The following is a 19,068-nucleotide window of genomic DNA, read 5'->3' as shown; positions in this document are numbered from 1 at the left end:
ATGAAAATCAGTATTTTTTTATTTTTTTTAACTGGGCCAGGCCTTTTTAACAAGGATCAAAAGTTGTCCTGGATTTGTTATCCTTATGATTTTCAATTGATATGATTATTTGTTTTCTTTGTTTTTGTATGATAGTGTTATAAAGCCTGTTTTAAACATTTACCCCTTGAGAAAACTTGCTGGACTGAAATGCTAGCAATATGCGTATTTGTACAATAAACAAATGCAATATTTGACTTGTTTATTTCTTACTTGATATATGCACTAAACAGTCATGACTGACTAATGCATAATTGACCCCAAAAAATATTATACTTTCAACAAGCTTGCACTAGATTACACATACTAACAGAGAGAAAGGGTCAGATAATTTAGGCCTATGGTTCTGGGGAAAAAATTTCTTCCACTATATGAAGGCAATAGCTAGATTTTCATCCACTTGTATATCGATTTTCAGGTGAATTATCGAATATTCGCTCAAAATTACATGTACATTTTACCGGCAGAGGTGTGTATCGTCATAGAGTTTCCATCCATGTACAGGGGCGTGACTAGAAGTATTTATCAGTGGACAATACAATGAAAAACAAAAAATATACATTTTTCAATCTATGAACCATTAAACAAAATGAACCTCACTACACACACATTTTACATTCCATTTGCAGATAAAAATGTAAAAGCATTACATTTGATTTTTTTTTAAACAATGTAAGAATATGTAATTTACTCATTCTAGATATTTTTAGAAATGTTGAAGTAGAAAAATATTACATTTAGGCACAGATTTCAAATATTTGTGTATGAAGAATTTACCAGATACTACTGTATAAAGAAGTTAACATATTTCATAGTAAATACATAGGTCTTATTCAGTGGCAAATTTAGCATGTACATCTTGGTGGGGCAAAAAAGAAATGTGGGATGCATGCCAGCAAAGCCACTAAACAATACATTAATTGCACTATAACGGTAACAAACAGTGCCCAAAAATGTTAGGTATTTTGGGATTTTATTAGGAAAAGCAGCAGCTACTCTTCATGGGGTCCATCCACACAAAACATGAAACATTACAGAATGACATAATACAGAACATCAAAAGACAAGAACAGCTCAAGGACAGAACTACATTTTTTTATTTTAAAGGTGCACGTAGCCTACATATCAATGCATACACACAAACTATCTAGGTCAAATAGGGGAGAGGCTTTGTGCCGTGAAGTGTTGCTTTATCTGTTTTTTGAAACCAGGTTTGCTGTTTATTTGAGCAATATGAGATGGAAGGAAGTTCCATGCAATAAGGGCTCTATATAACACTGTATGCTTTCTTGAATTTGTTCTCGATTTGGAGACTGTGAAAAGACCTCGTGGCATGTCTGGTGGGATAAGTGTGTGTGTGTCAGAGCTGTGTGTAATTTGACTGCAAACAATTTGGGATTTTCAACACATTGTTTCTTATAAAAAGAAGCGATACAGTCAGTCTCACCTCAACTCTTAGCCAAGAGAGACTGGCATGCATAGTATTTATATCAGCCCTCTGATTACAATGAAGAGCAAAATGTGCCACTGTTCTGGGCCAGCTGCATCTTAACTTGGTCTTTCCTTGCAGCACTGGACCACACGACTGGACAATAATCAAAATTAGACAGAACTAGAGCCTGCAGAACTTGCTGTTTGTAGTGTGGTGTCAAAAAAGCAGAGAATCTCTTTATTACGGCCAGACCTCTCCCCATCTTTACAACCATTGAATCTATATGTTTTTTTTATTTTTATTTTTTATTTTATCCCATTTTCTCCCCAATTTTCGTGGTATCCAATCGCTAGTAATTACTATCTTGTCTCATCGCTACAACTCCCGTACGGGCTCGGGAGAGACGAAGGTCGAAAGCCATGCGTCCTCCGAAGCACAACCCAACCAAGCCGCACTGCTTCTTAACACAGCGCGCCTCCAACCCGGAAGCCAGACGCACCAATGTGTCGGAGGAAACACCGTGTACCTGGCCCCCTTGGTTAGTGCGCACTGCGCCCGGCCCGCCACAGGAGTCGCTGGAGCACGATGAGACAAGGATATCCCTACCGGCCAAACCCTCCCTAACCCGGACGATGCTATGCCAATTGTGCGTCGCCCCACGGACCTCCCGGTCGCGGCCGGCTGCGACAGAGCCTGGGCGCGAACCCAGAGACTCTGGTGGCGCAGTTAGCACTGCGATGCAGTGCCCTAGACCACTGCGCCACCAGGGAGGCCCTGAATCTATATGTTTTGACCATGACAGTTTAGAACTAAGGTAACACCAAGTAAATTAGTCTCCTCAACTTGTTCAACAGCCACACCATTCATTACCAGATTCAGCTGAGGTCTAGAACTTCTGGAATGATTTGTACCAAATACAATGCTCTTAGTTTTAGAGATGTTCAGGACCAGTTTATTACTGGCCACCCATTCCAAAATAGACTGCAACTTTGTTAAGGGTTTCAGTGACTTCATTAGCTATGATTTGTACCAAATACAATGCTCTTAGTTTTAGAGATGTTCAGGACCAGTTTATTACTGGCCACCCATTCCAAAACAGACTGCAACTTTGTTAAGGGTTTCAGTGACTTCATTAGCTGTGATTGCTGATGCGTAAATGGTTGAATCATCAGCATACATGGATACACATGCTTTGTTTAATGCCAGTGGCAGGTCATTGGTAAACATAGAAAAGAGTAGAGGGCCTAGAGAGCTGCACTGCGGTACACCACACTTTACATGTTTGACATTAGAGAACCTTGCATTAAAGAAAACCCTTTGAGTTATATTAGAAAGATAGCTCTGAATCCACGATAATGCAGAGGTTAAAAAGCCATAACACATACGTTTTTTCAACAGCAGGTTATGGTCAATAATATCAAAGGCTGTACTGAAATGTAACAGCACAGCTCCCACAATCTTCTTGTTATCAATTTCTTTCAACCAATCATCAGTCATTTGTGTCAGTGCAGTACATGTTGAGTGCCCTTCTCTAAGCATGCTGAAAGTCTGTTGTTAATTTGTTTACAGAGAAATAGCATTGTATTTGGTCAAACACAATTTTTTCCCAATAGTTTGCTAAGAGCTGGCAGCAATCTTATAGGTCTGCTGTTAGAACCAGTAAAGACCGCTCTACCACTCTTGGGTAGCGGAATTACTTTGGTTTCCCTCAAGGCCTGAGGACAAAGACTTTCCTCTAGGCTCAGATTAAAAATATGACAGATAGGAGTGGCTAGAGTCAGCTACCATCCTAAGTAGTTTTCCATCTAAGTTGTCAATGCCAGGCGGTTTGTCATTATTGATCGATAACAATAATTTGTTATCGATCACACTAACTTAAAAAAATTCAAACTTGCAATGGTTTTCTTTCACTATTAGTTTTTTTATGCATGAATACAATTGCTCACTGTTCATTGTTGGCATTTCCTGCCTAAGTTTGCCCACTTTGCCAATGAAATAATCATTAAAATAATTGGCAACATCAAATGGTTTTGTGATGAATAAGCCATCTGATTTGATGAAAGATGGGGTTGAATTTGTCTTTCTGACAATAATTTCATTAAAAAAAAAAATCCATCATTCTATATATCATTGATCTTGGCTTCATAATACAGTTTCTTCTTTTTGTTGAGTTTAGTCACATAATTTCTCAATTTGCAGTAAGTAAGCCAGTCAGATGTGTAGCCAGACTTATTAGCCACTCCTTTTGATCCATCTCTTTCAACCATACAGTTTTTCAATTCCTCATCAATCCATGGAGCCTTAACAGTTCTAACAGTCATTTTCTTAACAGGTACATGTTTATCAATAATTGGAAGAAGCAATTTCATTAATTCATCAAGTGCAGCGTCTGGATGCTCCTCATTAATCACATCAGAACAATAAATATTTTTAACATTATCCACATTATTCACAGCAAAATCTTTTGTATGATCTCTTATACGCTATTTTAAGCCCAGCTGTTGGAACTTTGGCTTTCCTGGATATAGCCACTATATTGTGATCTCTGCATCCAATAGGTACGGATACAGGTTTAGATCAAAGTTCTACAGTATTAGTAAAAATGTGATCGATACATGTGGATGATCTTGTTCCTGTAATATTTGTAAATACCCAGGTAGGTTGATTAATAATCTGAACCAGATTACAGGCACTGGTTGCAGTAAAAAGCTTCCTCTTGAGCGGATGAAAACCAGTCAATATTCAGGTCCCCAAAAAAGTTGGCCTCTCTGTTTACATCACATACACTATCAAGCATTTGACACATATTATTTAGATACTGACTGTTGGCACTTGGTGGCCCATAGCAACACCGCAAAAGAAAAGGCTTTAGATGTGCCAAGTGAACCTGCAACCACAACACTTCAATAACACTTGACATAAGATCTTCTCTAAGCATTACAGGAATATAGCTCTGAATATATACAGCAACACCTCCCCCATAAGCATTTCTGTCTCTTCTATAGATGTTATATCCTTGTATTGTTACTGCTGTATCATCAAATTAATTATCTAAGTGAGTCTCAGAAATGGCTAATATATTAATTATCTGATGTTAGCAAGTTATTAATTCCATTAACCTTATTTCTAAGGCTACATACAGTTGAAGTCGGAAGTTGACATACACCTTAGCCAAATACATTTAAACTCAGTTTTTCACAATTCCTGACATTTCATCCTAGTAAAAATGCCCTGTTTTAGGTCAGTTAGGATCACCACTTTATTTTAAGAATGTGAAATGTAAGAATAATAGTCGAGAGAATGATTTATTTCAGCTATTATTTCTTTCATCACATTCCCAGTGGGTCAGAAGTTTACATACACTCAATAAGTATTTGGTAGCGTTGCCTTTAAATTGTTTAACTTGGGTCAAATGTTTCGGGTAGCCTTCCACAAGCTTCCCACAATAAGTTGGGTTAATTTTGGCCCATTCCTCCTGACAGAGCTGGTGTAACTGAGTCAGGTTTGTAGGCCTCCTCGCTCGCACACGCTTTTTCAGTTCTTCCCACAAATTTTCTATGGGATTGAGGTCAGGGCTTTGTGATGGCCCCTCCAATACTTTGACTTTGTTGTCCTTAAGCCATTTTGCCACAACTTTGGAAGTATGTTTGGGGTCATTGCCCATTTGGAAGACCCATTTGCGACCAAGCTTTAACTTCGTGACTGATGTCTTGAGATGTTGCTTCAATATATCCACATAATTTTCCTACCTGATGATGCCATCTAGTTTGTGAAGTGCACCAGTCCCTCCTGCAGCAAAGCACCCCCACAACATGATGCCGCCACCCCCGTGCTTCACGGCTGGGATGGTGTTCTTCGGCTTGCAAGCGTCCCCCTTTTTCCTCCAAACATAACGATGGTCATTATGGCCAATCAGTTCTATTTTTGTTTCATCAGACCAGAGGACATTTCTCCGAAAAGTACGATCTTTGTCCCCATGTGCAGTTGCAAACCGTAGTCTGGCTTTTTTATGGCGGTTTTGGAGCAGTGGCTTCTTCCTATGTGAGCGGCCTTTCAGGTTATGTCAATATAGGACTCGTTTTACTGTGGATATAGAAACTTTTGTACCTGTGTCCTCCAGCATCTTCACAAGGTCCTTTGCTGTTGTTCTGGGATTGATTTGCACTTTTCCACCAAAGTACGTTCATCTCTAGGAGACAGAACGCGTCTCCTTCCTGAGCGGTATGATGGCTGCATGGTCCCATGGTGTTTATACTTGCGTACTATTGTTTGTACAGATGAACGTGGTACCTTCAGGCATTTGGAAATTGCTCCCATGGATGAACCAGACTTGTGGAGGTCTACAATTTTTTTTCTGAGGTCTTTGGTAATTTCTTTTGTTTTTCCCATGATATCAAGCAAAGAGGCACTGAGTTTGAAGGTAGGCATTGAAATGCATCCACAGGTGCATTATGTAAATTAGCCTATCAGAAGCTTCTAAAGCCATGACATCATTTTCTGGAATTTTCCAAAGCTGTTTAAAGGTACAGTCAACTTAGTGCATGTAAACTTCTGACCCACTGGAATTGTGATACAGTTAATTATAAGTGAAATAATCTGTAAACAATTGTTGGAAAAATTACTTGTGTCATGCACAAAGTGGATGTCCTAACCGACTTGCCAAAACTATAGTTTGTTAACAACAAATTTGTGGAGTGGTTGAAAAACGAGTTTTAATGACTCCAACCTAAGTGTATGTAAACTTCCGACTTCAACTGTAAATGTGATAAAAAAAAACATTTAAACCTGTTTTTGCTTTGTCTTTATTGGGTATTGTGTGTAGATTGATGAGGGGGAAAAAATGACTTAATCAAGTTTAGAATAAGACTGTAAAGTAACAAAATATGGAAAAAGTCAAGGGGCCTGAATACTTTCCGAATGCACTGACAACTGGCCACTCATTAACTCTCAATTACTTGGGGATAAATTGATCTAACGATTTTAGAGGCTTAATTTAAATTTTTTGACTGGCTTCTACATGTAACCACAGTTTTGCCGGTACAAACGGAATTACTCACTCCCCATGCCTCCTATCGGTACATGCATGCGCGCCTCTATCAAATTCCAAAATTGTATGTTTTCTATGGAAATGCATTGGTGGTTAGCCGTCATCTTTTACTAGTAATGCCTTGTATATTTTAGAAAGTGTCTCATTTGTGTAGAGCAGTGTTTCTCTGGGTATGATTATTGCTTAGGTTGTGAGAGGCTCAAATCCAGGACGAGCCAGCTATTAAAAATGTGAAAAATGTCATCAAAATCTGCATCATACCTAAAAAGTTGTATGATTTCTATGGAAAAGCATTGTCTGTTAACCTTCGTCTTTCCCCAGTAATGCCTTGTATATTCCAGAAGGGGGTTCCATTTCATCTGTTTCTCTTTAAAGCTATATAAAGGGCTCTTCCGGGATTTGAAGCCAGGACCTCTCGCACCAAAGCGTGAATTATACCGCTAGACCAACGAGCCACTTTATGTCATATAGAACATTACTGATGAAAGACAACCGTTAACAGCCCATGTGTTTCAATATAAAACCCCAAAAACATCTGCATGATGTAGACTTTGATTACATTTCTCACCTTTGTAAAAGCGGGCTCATTTGAGATTTGAACCAGAGACCAATCGCACTCTAAGCGAGAATCATACCCAGCGATAAAGGAACCCAGTTTATCTGTTTCTCTGAGAATATTGGTTACAACTAGCGTTGACGAGCACGTGATGCCGTGAAGCTGAGCAGAAGTTGACAAACCGAGCTCTTCAAAGTTATCCTATTATTACCCAAATAACAACATTGAACCAATATTCTAACATCGGCTGATAAACTGTCAAGTACTTACCTTCCCAAACAGCCATGGACCTCTGACCGAGAGGCAAGAAGGATGACCAAAACTTAGTTGAATCCCAAGATAACGATAACGCTACAGCTAGCAAGATTACCATTAGCCCTCATAACTCAGACGATAGTTCCAGACTGTTGCTTTCAGCAGCCTCTTACAAGCCTGCTGGCATAATTGCTATTCTCTTCTGGGAAATTCAAGATGGTAGCAAAGGTCTTTCTCTGAAAATTTACAAGAAATTGGTTGAACTCCATTCTTCCATTGACGACCTGAAATCCTCCCTGAATGATCTCTTTTTGAGAACAACTGAAGCTGAGTTGCGCATTAGCACAGTTGAAGATACCGTCACTCAACATGACCAGGTTCTGATACAGCTGCAGAAGGACAATGCCTATCTCAAAAACAAGGTAGACCAGATGAAGAACCAGAGCAGACGTAGCGTGTGGTGGGATTGACGTGTGGTGGGATTGAGAGAAGACAGCGAGGGCCGTGACCCGGTCCGTTTCTTCACTCAATGGATCCCTGATGTCCTAGGCATAATCAACTTCACCAAGCCGCTGGAAATCGAACGCGCCCACAGAACATCAGCACCGAAAGCGCGGCCAGATGAGCCCCCACGGGCCATCCTGATCAGGTTCCTCCGTTTCCAGGACAGGGAGAAGATACTGCAACTCGCAAGAGCCAAAGGGGACATCTACATCGATGGCAAGAGGGTCAGCCTTTTCCCGGATATGAGCACGAATCTCGCCTGACGTCGCAAGCAGGTCGTCGCAAGCAGTTCAGACCTGCCGCCAAAGCACTGAAGGAGAAGAACATCACCGGCTACCTCATCCACCCTGCACGGATGAAACTTCAGTACAATGGCCGAAACCATCTCTTCGACACACCGGCAAACGTGTTCACTTTTCTCAAAGAACTGAAACGTGTTTTATTCACAATGGTCTTTCTGTGGGATAAGATGCAGTTTATTGTTTGTTTGCTGTCCTAGGACTGAACTGCTGATATCTTCTTGGAATTTGGATCCGTTTACCACGCTATCCGGTCGCCTCAGTTGATATGCACACTTTCAACTAGTCGTCGTCCCCCAACCCCCCCCCCCCTGTGGTGAGAGTTCTATTACATTTACAGGAGAGTATATTTTGGTTTAGCCATTATCCACTGGGCAAAGCAAATTAGTAGGCTTAGGCCTACTGCTTTCCACCCCATTTATGTTTCTCCTCTCCTGAAAAGAGACTCAAGCAGCCCTGTGGACAGTAAATATTCAGCCATAAATGTCTATTCACAATGTTTGTTTTCAACATAGAGAGCTCGTAGGATTTAGTTTACACCAAGGTTTAGCTAGTAAGAGCAAGATGGTAAGCGAACAACAACGTATCTCTACAAGTGTTTTCATGTTTGATTGTTGGGATTGTGGTTTTAGTCTGACAATTAGGGTGGGTGGGGTTTCTGTTTTTTTCTATGTTTATTGTGGTTTCCTTCCTAAAGAGACACAGGTCACTTCAATGTTCTAACTAAAGTTGAAACACTACCTGACTATTTACGTATGAGGGATTACCTTTTGGTTATATATTTGAAACCCAACCTATGCTTAATCCACTAAAATATGTCTCATTCAACGTAAAAGGTCTTAACAGCCCGATTAAGAGGAAAAGAGTCTACATACCTTAAGAAATTAAAGGCTGATATCGTGTTTTTACAAGAAACACATCTTACAGCCATTGAACACAAGAAACTAAAGAGGGAATGGGTAGGACAAGTTTTTGCGTCCTCTTTTAACTCCAAAGCAAGAGGAACTGCAATTTTGAAATAGGTAGACACATCCTCTTCTGCGTCAACAACACCATCTCATCTCTGATCCCTCAGGCAGGTTTGTTTTGGTGCAGGGCCATATGTTCTCGGAGTCTTGGACCCTATTGAATATTTATGCGCATAACTTTGATGACCATACGTTTATTCAGAATATCTTCCTTCAGGTTGCTCAAACACTATTAGGATGGCTACTGGTAGAGGAGATTTAAATGTTTGTTTAGATACAGTTCTTGATAGGTCCTCCCTTCTTACCAAAGCCGCCAAGCTCACCATGTCATTCATGAAGGATCTCAATTTACAATACATCTGTAGACAGATGCACCCACAGGATAAGGACCCACACAGGCATAAACCCAACTGTTTCATAGAGTGTTAGATACCGATTATCTCCCCAGATTGCTTAGTGACCATTCTCCTTTGGTATTATCAATCTCCATTCCTACCAAGGTAAATGGAGTATATAAACTGAACATAACAAGATTCAACAACTGAGACATAAACTGTGTAAACTGTGTGACTAACAGAAATGTAATAATGTGTCCCTGAACAAAGGGGGGGTCAAAATCAAAAGTAACAGTCAGTATCTGGTGTGGCCACCAGCTGCATTAACTACTGCAGTGCATCTCCTCCTCATGGACTGCACCAGATTTGCCAGTTCTTGCTGTGAGATGTTACCCCACTCTTCCACCAAGGCACTTGCAAGTTCCCAGACATTTCTAGGGGGAATGGCCCTAGCCCTCACCCTCCGATCCAACAGGTCCCAGACTTACTCAATGGGATTGAGATCCGGTGCTCTTCGCTAGCCATGGCAGAACACTGACATTCCTGTCTTGCAGGAAATCACGCACAGAACGAGCAGTATGGCTGGTGGCATTGTCATGCTGGAGGGTCATGTCAGGATGAGCCTGCAGGAAGGGTACCACATGAAGGAGGAGGATGTCTTCCCTGTAACGCACAGCGTTGAGATTGCCTGCAATGACAACAAGCTCAGTCCGATGATGCTGTGACACACCGCCCCAGACCATGACGGACCCTCCCCTTCCAAATCGATCCCGCTCCAGAGTACAGACCTCGGTGTAACGCTCATTCCTTCAACGATAACCGCGAATGCGACCATCACCCCTGGTGAGACAAAACCGCGACTCGTCAGTGAAGAGCACTTTTTTGCCAGTCCTGTCTGGTCCAGCGACGGTGGGTTTGTGCCCATAGGCGACGTTGTTGCCGGTGATGTCTGGTGAGGACCTGCCTTACAACAGGCCTACAAGCCCTCAGTCCAGCCTCTCTCAGCCTAGTGCGGACAGTCTGAGCACTGATGGAGGGATTGTGCATTCCTGGTGTAACTCGGGCAGTTGTTGTTGTCATCCTGTACCTGTCCCGCAGGTGTGATGTTCGGATGTACCAATCCTGTGCAGGTGTTGTTACACGTGGTCTGCCACTGCGAGGACGATCAGCTGTCCGCCCTGTCTCCCTGTAGCGCTGTCTTAGGCGTCTCACAGCACGGACATTGCAATTTATTGCCCTGGCCACATCTGCATTCCTCATGCCTCCTTGCAGCATGCCTAAGGCACGTTCACGCAGATGAGCAGGGACCCTGGGCATCTTTCTTTTGGTGTTTTTCAGAGTCAGTAGTAAGGTCTCTTTAGTGTCCTAAGTTTTCATAACTGTGACCTTAATTGCCTACCGTCTGTAAGCTGTTAGTGTCTTAACAACCGTTCCACAGGTGCATGTTCATTAATTTAATTAATTAATTCATCACCATAGCAGCACCCACCCGTAGCATGCGCTCCAGCAGGTATATCTCACTGGTCACCCCCAAAGCCAATTTATCCTTTGGCCGCCTTTCCTTCCAGTTCTCTGCTGCCAATGACTGGAACGAACTGCAAAAATCACTGAAGCTGGAGACTCTTATCTCCCTCACTAGCTTTAAGCACCAGCTGTCAGATAAACTCACAGATCACTGCACCTGTACATAGCCCATTTGTAAACAGCCCATTCAACTACCTCATCCCCATACTGTATTTATTTATTTATCTTGCTCCTTTGCACCCCAGTATCTCTACTTGCACATTCATCTTCTGCACATCTACCATTCAAGTGTTTAATTGCTATATTGTAATTACTTCGCCACCATGGCCTATTTATTGCCTTACCTCCATTATCTTACCACATTTGCACTCACTGTATATAGACTTTTCTTTTTTCTACTGTATTATTGACTGTATGTTTGTTTATTCCATGTGTACTCTGTGTTGTTGTATGTGTCGAACTGCTGTGCTTTATCTTGGCCAGGTCGCAGTTGTAAATGAGAACTTGTCCTTAACTAGCCTACCTGGTTAAATAAAGGTGAAATAAAAAAATAAAAAAATAATAAAAAAAATTGTTTATGATTCATTGAACAAGCATGAGGAAACAGTGTTTAAACCCTTTACAAAGAAGATCTGTGGTTATTTGGATTTTTACGAATTATCTTTGATAGACAGGGTCCTGAAAAAGGGACTTTTCTTTTTTTGCTGAGTTTAGATGGAGACTAAATTCTACACTCCTGAAGCAACCTGAATTTTGTGCATTCATCAAAGAGGAGATCAATATTTTTACTTTGACAAACAAACCCTCCGCTCCTGACAGTTTCATTATTTGGGACGCATTGAAGGCCTATCTGAGGGGACAGATAATTTCCTATACTAAAGGGTTGAAGCGAAAACACGGTGCTGAACTGAATGTCATTGAATCTGAAATCTCCGAGCTAGAGAAAACCTACCAAAGAAGCCAGACTAAAGACCTATACAGGCTTTTGGTAAATATAAAACTGAAATATAACACTCTGAACACATATCAAGCTGAGAGGGTCATCACTAAATCAAAACAGCGCTACTACGAGCTTGGAGAGAAAGCACACAAAGTATTGGCATGGCAACTGAAAGCAGAGGAAAATACGTGGACATGGCGATTGTTGTCTGCTACAAATCTTGGATGAGCCCACTTTTACAAAGGTCAGGAACGTAAATAATGTCTTCTTCATCATATAAACACTAGAAAGTGGCTCGTTGGTCTAGGGTTACGATTCTCGCTTCGGGTGCGAGAGGTCCTGGTTTCAAATCCTGGAAGAGCCCTTTAAAAAGGACCAGTCTAAGTGAAAACCTTTCCCACAATTCTCAGAATAAGTCTTCATTGAAACATACACAGTCAATGCTAGATTTAAGCAGTATTTAAGAGAAGCAGCTGAAATGGGCACCTTTTCTGTGTATGATTCTCGCTTAAGAGTGCGATTGGTGTCTGATACAAATCTTGGATGAACCCGCTATTACGAAGGTCGAAAACGTAAATAAAGTCTTCTCATCCGTAAATAAAAGTTTCTTGTAGAGACAGATTGCCTGTTACCCATTGTCTTTTATCAGTAATGCATTCTATACACTTAAAAGTGGCTCGTTGTTTAAGGGGTATAATTCTCGCTTCGGGTGCGACCTTTAAAAAGGAAGAGTCAAAGTAAAAACCTTCAACACAATTCTCCGAATGTGTCTTTACTGAAACACAGCCAATGCTAGATTTAAGCAGTATTTAAGAGAAGCAGCTGAAATTGCCTCCTTTATCTCTGTGTATGATTCTCGCTTAGATTGCGATTGGTGTCTGCTACAAGTCTTTGATGAGCCCACTTTTACAAAGGTCAGGAACGTAAATAATGTCTTCTTCATCATAAGTACAAAAGAAAGTGGCTCGTTGGTCTAGGGGTATGATTCTCACTTCGGGTGCGAGAGGTCCCGTGTTCAAGTCCCAGACGCGCCCTTTAAAAAGGTCTAGTCTAAGTGAAAAACTTTACCACAATTCTCAGAATATGTCTTTGCTGAAACATACACAGTCAACGCTAGATTTATGCAGTATTTAAGAGAAGCAGCGGAAATGGGCTCTTTTTACTCTGTGTATGATTCTCGCTTAAGAGTGCGATTGGTGTCTGATACAAATCTTGGATGAACCCGCAATTACGAAGGTCGGAAACGTAAACAAAGTCTTCTCATCCGTAAATAAAAGTTTCTTGTAGAGACAGATTGCCTGTTACCCATTGTCTTTTATCAGTAATGCATTCTATACGCTTAAAAGTGGCTCGTTGTTTTAGGGGTATGATTCTCGCTTCGGGTGCGACCTTTAAAAAGGAAAAGTCAAAGTAAAAACCTTCAACACAATTCTCCGAATGTGTCTTTACTGAAACACAGCCAATGCTAGATTTAAGCAGTATTTAAGAGAAGCAGCTGAAATTGCCTCCTTTATCTCTGTGTATGATTCTCGCTTAGATTGCGATTGGTGTCTGCTACAAATCTTTGATGAGCCCACTTTTACAAAGGTCAGGAACGTAAATAATGTCTTCTTCATCATAAATACAAAAGATAGTGGCTCGTTGGTCTAGGGGTATGATTCTTGCTTCGGGTGCAAGAGGTCCCGGGTTCAAGTCCCGGACGAGCCCTTTAAAAAGGTCTAGTATAAGTGAAAAACTTTACCACAATTCTCAGAATATGTCTTTACTGAAACATACACAGTCAACGCTAGATTTATGCAGTATTTAAGAGAAGCAGTGGAAATGGGCTCTTTTTACTCTGTGTATGATTCTCGCTTAAGAGTGCGATTGGTGTCTGATACAAATCTTGGATGAACCCGCTATTACGAAGGTAGGAAACGTAAATAAATTCTTCTCATCCGTAAATAAAAGTTTCTTGTAGAGACAGATTGCCTGTTACCCATTGTCTTTTATCAGTAATGCATTCTATACGCTTAAAAGTGGCTCGTTGTTTTAGGGGTATGATTCTCGCTTCGGGTGCGACCTTTAAAAAGGAAAAGTCAAAGTAAAAACCTTCAACACAATTCTCCGAATGTGTCTTTACTGAAACACAGCCAATGCTAGATTTAAGCAGTATTTAAGAGAAGCAGCTGAAATTGCCTCCTTTATCTCTGTGTATGATTCTCGCTTAGATTGCGATTGGTGTCTGCTACAAGTCTTTGATGAGCCCACTTTTACAAAGGTCAGGAACGTAAATAATGTCTTCTTCATCATAAATACAAAAGATAGTGGCTCGTTGGTCTAGGGGTATGATTCTTGCTTCGGGTGCAAGAGGTCCCGGGTTCAAGTCCCGGACGAGCCCTTTAAAAAGGTCTAGTATAAGTGAAAAACTTTACCACAATTCTCAGAATATGTCTTTACTGAAACATACACAGTCAACGCTAGATTTATGCAGTATTTAAGAGAAGCAGCGGAAATGGGCTCTTTTTACTCTGTGTATGATTCTCGCTTAAGAGTGCGATTGGTGTCTGATACAAATCTTGGATGAACCCGCTATTACGAAGGTAGGAAACGTAAATAAATTCTTCTCATCCGTAAATAAAAGTTTCTTGTAGAGACAGATTGCCTGTTACCCATTGTCTTTTATCAGTAATGCATTCTACACGCTTAAAAGTGGCTCGTTGTTTTAGGGGTATGATTCTCGCTTCGGGTGCGACCTTTAAAAAGGAAAAGTCAAAGTAAAAACCTTCAACAGAATTCTCCGAATGTGTCTTTACTGAAACACAGCCAATGCTAGATTTAAGCAGTATTTAAGAGAAGCAGCTGAAAATGACTCCTTTATCTCTGTGTATGATTCTCGCTTAGATTGCGATTGGTGTCTGCTACAAAGCTTTGATGAGCCCACTTTTACAAAGGTCAGGAATGTAAATAATGTCTTCTTCATCATAAATACGCAAGAAAGTGGCTCGTTGGTCTAGGGGTATGATTCTCGCTTCGGGTGCGAGAGGACCTGGGTTCAAATCCCGGATGAGTCCTTTAAAAAGGACCAGTCTAAGTGAAAACCTTTTCCACAATTCTCAGAATATGTTTTCACTGAAACATACACAGGCAACGCTAGTTTTAAGCAGTATATAAGAGAAGCAGCTGAAATGGGCACCTTTTCTGTGTATGATTCTCGCTTAAGAGTGCGATTGTTGTCTGCTACAAATCTTGGATGAGCCCACTTTTACAAAGGTCAGGAACGTAAATAATGTCTTCTTCATCATATAAACACTAGAAAGTGGCTCGTTGGTCTAGGGTTACGATTCTCGCTTCGGGTGCGAGAGGTCCTGGTTTCAAATCCTGGAAGAGCCCTTTAAAAAGGACCAGTCTAAGTGAAAACCTTTCCCACAATTCTCAGAATAAGTCTTCATTGATACATACACAGTCAATGCTAGATTTAAACAGTATTTAAGAGAAGCAGCTGAAATGGGCACCTTTTCTGTGTATGATTCTCGCTTAAGAGTGCGATTGGTGTCTGATACAAATCTTGGATGAACCCGCTATTACGAAGGTAGGAAACGTAAATAAATTCTTCTCATCCGTAAATAAAAGTTTCTTGTAGAGACAGATTGCCTGTTACCCATTGTCTTTTATCAGTAATGCATTCTACACGCTTAAAAGTGGCTCGTTGTTTTAGGGGTATGATTCTCGCTTCGGGTGCGACCTTTAAAAAGGAAAAGTCAAAGTAAAAACCTTCAACACAATTCTCCGAATGTGTCTTTACTGAAACACAGCCAATGCTAGATTTAAGCAGTATTTAAGAGAAGCAGCTGAAAATGCCTCCTTTATCTCTGTGTATGATTCTCGCTTAGATTGCGATTGGTGTCTGCTACAAAGCTTTGATGAGCCCACTTTTACAAAGGTCAGGAATGTAAATAATGTCTTCTTCATCATAAATACGCAAGAAAGTGGCTCGTTGGTCTAGGGGTATGATTCTCGCTTCGGGTGCGAGAGGACCTGGGTTCAAATCCCGGATGAGTCCTTTAAAAAGGACCAGTCTAAGTGAAAACCTTTTCCACAATTCTCAGAATATGTCTTCACTGAAACATACACAGGCAACGCTAGTTTTAAGCAGTATATAAGAGAAGCAGCTGAAATGGGCACCTTTTCTGTGTATGATTCTCGCTTAAGAGTGCGATTGGTGTCTGATACAAATCTTGGATGAACCCGCAATTACGAAGGTCGGAAACGTAAACAAAGTCTTCTCATCCGTAAATAAAAGTTTCTTGTAGAGACAGATTGCCTGTTACCCATTGTCTTTTATCAGTAATGCATTCTATACGCTTAAAAGTGGCTCGTTGTTTTAGGGGTATGATTCTCGCTTCGGGTGCGACCTTTAAAAAGGAAAAGTCAAAGTAAAAACCTTCAACACAATTCTCCGAATGTGTCTTTACTGAAACACAGCCAATGCTAGATTTAAGCAGTATTTAAGAGAAGCAGCTGAAATTGCCTCCTTTATCTCTGTGTATGATTCTCGCTTAGATTGCGATTGGTGTCTGCTACAAATCTTTGATGAGCCCACTTTTACAAAGGTCAGGAACGTAAATAATGTCTTCTTCATCATAAATACAAAAGATAGTGGCTCGTTGGTCTAGGGGTATGATTCTTGCTTCGGGTGCAAGAGGTCCCGGGTTCAAGTCCCGGACGAGCCCTTTAAAAAGGTCTAGTATAAGTGAAAAACTTTACCACAATTCTCAGAATATGTCTTTACTGAAACATACACAGTCAACGCTAGATTTATGCAGTATTTAAGAGAAGCAGTGGAAATGGGCTCTTTTTACTCTGTGTATGATTCTCGCTTAAGAATGCGATTGGTGTCTGATACAAATCTTGGATGAACCCGCTATTACGAAGGTAGGAAACGTAAATAAATTCTTCTCATCCGTAAATAAAAGTTTCTTGTAGAGACAGATTGCCTGTTACCCATTGTCTTTTATCAGTAATGCATTCTACACGCTTAAAAGTGGCTCGTTGTTTTAGGGGTATGATTCTCGCTTCGGGTGCGACCTTTAAAAAGGAAAAGTCAAAGTAAAAACCTTCAACACAATTCTCCGAATGTGTCTTTACTGAAACACAGCCAATGCTAGATTTAAGCAGTATTTAAGAGAAGCAGCTGAAAATGACTCCTTTATCTCTGTGTATGATTCTCGCTTAGATTGCGATTGGTGTCTGCTACAAAGCTTTGATGAGCCCACTTTTACAAAGGTCAGGAATGTAAATAATGTCTTCTTCATCATAAATACGCAAGAAAGTGGCTCGTTGGTCTAGGGGTATGATTCTCGCTTCGGGTGCGAGAGGACCTGGGTTCAAATCCCGGATGAGTCCTTTAAAAAGGACCAGTCTAAGTGAAAACCTTTTCCACAATTCTCAGAATATGTTTTCACTGAAACATACACAGGCAACGCTAGTTTTAAGCAGTATATAAGAGAAGCAGCTGAAATGGGCACCTTTTCTGTGTATGATTCTCGCTTAAGAGTGCGATTGTTGTCTGCTACAAATCTTGGATGAGCCCACTTTTACAAAGGTCAGGAACGTAAATAATGTCTTCTTCATCATATAAACACTAGAAAGTGGCTCGTTGGTCTAGGGTTACGATTCTCGCTTCGGGTGCGAGAGGTCCTGGTTTCAAATCCTGGAAGAGCCCTTTAAAAAGGACCAGTCTAAGTGAAAACCTTTCCCACAATTCTCAGAATAAGTCTTCATTGATACATACACAGTCAATGCTAGATTTAAACAGTATTTAAGAGAAGCAGCTGAAATGGGCACCTTTTCTGTGTATGATTCTCGCTTAAGAGTGCGATTGGTGTCTGATACAAATCTTGGATGAACCCGCTATTACGAAGGTAGGAAACGTAAATAAATTCTTCTCATCCGTAAATAAAAGTTTCTTGTAGAGACAGATTGCCTGTTACCCATTGTCTTTTATCAGTAATGCATTCTACACGCTTAAAAGTGGCTCGTTGTTTTAGGGGTATGATTCTCGCTTCGGGTGCGACCTTTAAAAAGGAAAAGTCAAAGTAAAAACCTTCAACACAATTCTCCGAATGTGTCTTTACTGAAACACAGCCAATGCTAGATTTAAGCAGTATTTAAGAGAAGCAGCTGAAAATGCCTCCTTTATCTCTGTGTATGATTCTCGCTTAGATTGCGATTGGTGTCTGCTACAAAGCTTTGATGAGCCCACTTTTACAAAGGTCAGGAATGTAAATAATGTCTTCTTCATCATAAATACGCAAGAAAGTGGCTCGTTGGTCTAGGGGTATGATTCTCGCTTCGGGTGCGAGAGGACCTGGGTTCAAATCCCGGATGAGTCCTTTAAAAAGGACCAGTCTAAGTGAAAACCTTTTCCACAATTCTCAGAATATGTCTTCACTGAAACATACACAGGCAACGCTAGTTTTAAGCAGTATATAAGAGAAGCAGCTGAAATGGGCACCTTTTCTGTGTATGATTCTCGCTTAAGAGTGCGATTGGTGTCTGATACAAATCTTGGATGAACCCGCAATTACGAAGGTCGGAAACGTAAACAAAGTCTTCTCATCCGTAAATAAAAGTTTCTTGTAGAGACAGATTGCCTGTTACCCATTGTCTTTTATCAGTAATGCATTCTATACGCTTAAAAGTGGCTCGTTGTTTTAGGGGTATGATTCTCGCATCGGGTGCGACCTTTAAAAAGGAAGAGTCAAAGTAAAAACTTTCAACACAATTCTCCGAATGTGTCTTTACTGAAACACAGCCAATGCTAGATTTAAGCAGTATTTAAGAGAAGCAGCTGAAATTGCCTCCTTTATCTCTGTGTATAATTCTCGCTTAGATTGCGATTGGTGTCTTTTACAAATCTTTGATGAGCCCACTTTTACAAAGGTCAGGAACGTAAATAATGTCTTCTTCATCATAAATACGCAAGAAAGTGGCTCGTTGTTCTAGGGGTATGATTCTTGCTTCGGGTGTAAGAGGTCCCGGGTTCAAGTCCCGGACGAGCCCTTTAAAAAGGTCTAGTATAAGTGAAAAACTTTACCACAATTCTCATAATATGTCTGTACTGAAACATACACAGTCAACGCTAGATTTATGCAGTATTTAAGAGAAGCAGCGGAAATGGTCTCTTT

The 19,068-nt window shown here is 40.7% G+C and overlaps 8 non-coding genes across 8 annotated transcripts; all 8 read left to right on the top strand.

Moving 5' to 3' along the window:
• The first annotated feature begins 13,534 nt into the window (after positions 1-13,534).
• trnap-cgg lies at positions 13,535-13,606 on the top strand. Its single transcript has one exon. It is a non-coding gene; the product is annotated as a tRNA-Pro (tRNA).
• Positions 13,607-14,207: 601 nt separating this feature from the next.
• trnap-cgg lies at positions 14,208-14,279 on the top strand. Its single transcript has one exon. It is a non-coding gene; the product is annotated as a tRNA-Pro (tRNA).
• Positions 14,280-14,880: 601 nt separating this feature from the next.
• On the top strand, positions 14,881-14,952 carry trnap-cgg. Its single transcript has one exon. It is a non-coding gene; the product is annotated as a tRNA-Pro (tRNA).
• A 917-nt stretch (positions 14,953-15,869) lies between these two features.
• On the top strand, positions 15,870-15,941 carry trnap-cgg. The gene has a single exon. It is a non-coding gene; the product is annotated as a tRNA-Pro (tRNA).
• Positions 15,942-16,539: 598 nt separating this feature from the next.
• trnap-cgg lies at positions 16,540-16,611 on the top strand. Its single transcript has one exon. It is a non-coding gene; the product is annotated as a tRNA-Pro (tRNA).
• Positions 16,612-17,212: 601 nt separating this feature from the next.
• Positions 17,213-17,284, top strand: trnap-cgg. Its single transcript has one exon. It is a non-coding gene; the product is annotated as a tRNA-Pro (tRNA).
• A 917-nt stretch (positions 17,285-18,201) lies between these two features.
• On the top strand, positions 18,202-18,273 carry trnap-cgg. The gene has a single exon. It is a non-coding gene; the product is annotated as a tRNA-Pro (tRNA).
• A 598-nt stretch (positions 18,274-18,871) lies between these two features.
• Positions 18,872-18,943, top strand: trnap-cgg. The gene has a single exon. It is a non-coding gene; the product is annotated as a tRNA-Pro (tRNA).
• The last annotated feature ends 125 nt before the right edge of the window (positions 18,944-19,068 follow it).

Source organism: Salvelinus namaycush, chromosome 14 (genome assembly GCF_016432855.1).
Source record: "Salvelinus namaycush isolate Seneca chromosome 14, SaNama_1.0, whole genome shotgun sequence".
In the NCBI taxonomy this organism is placed as follows: Eukaryota; Metazoa; Chordata; class Actinopteri; order Salmoniformes; family Salmonidae; genus Salvelinus; species Salvelinus namaycush.
Note: the sequence above shows the minus strand (reverse complement) of the source record. Positions and strands in the feature narration are given on the sequence as shown.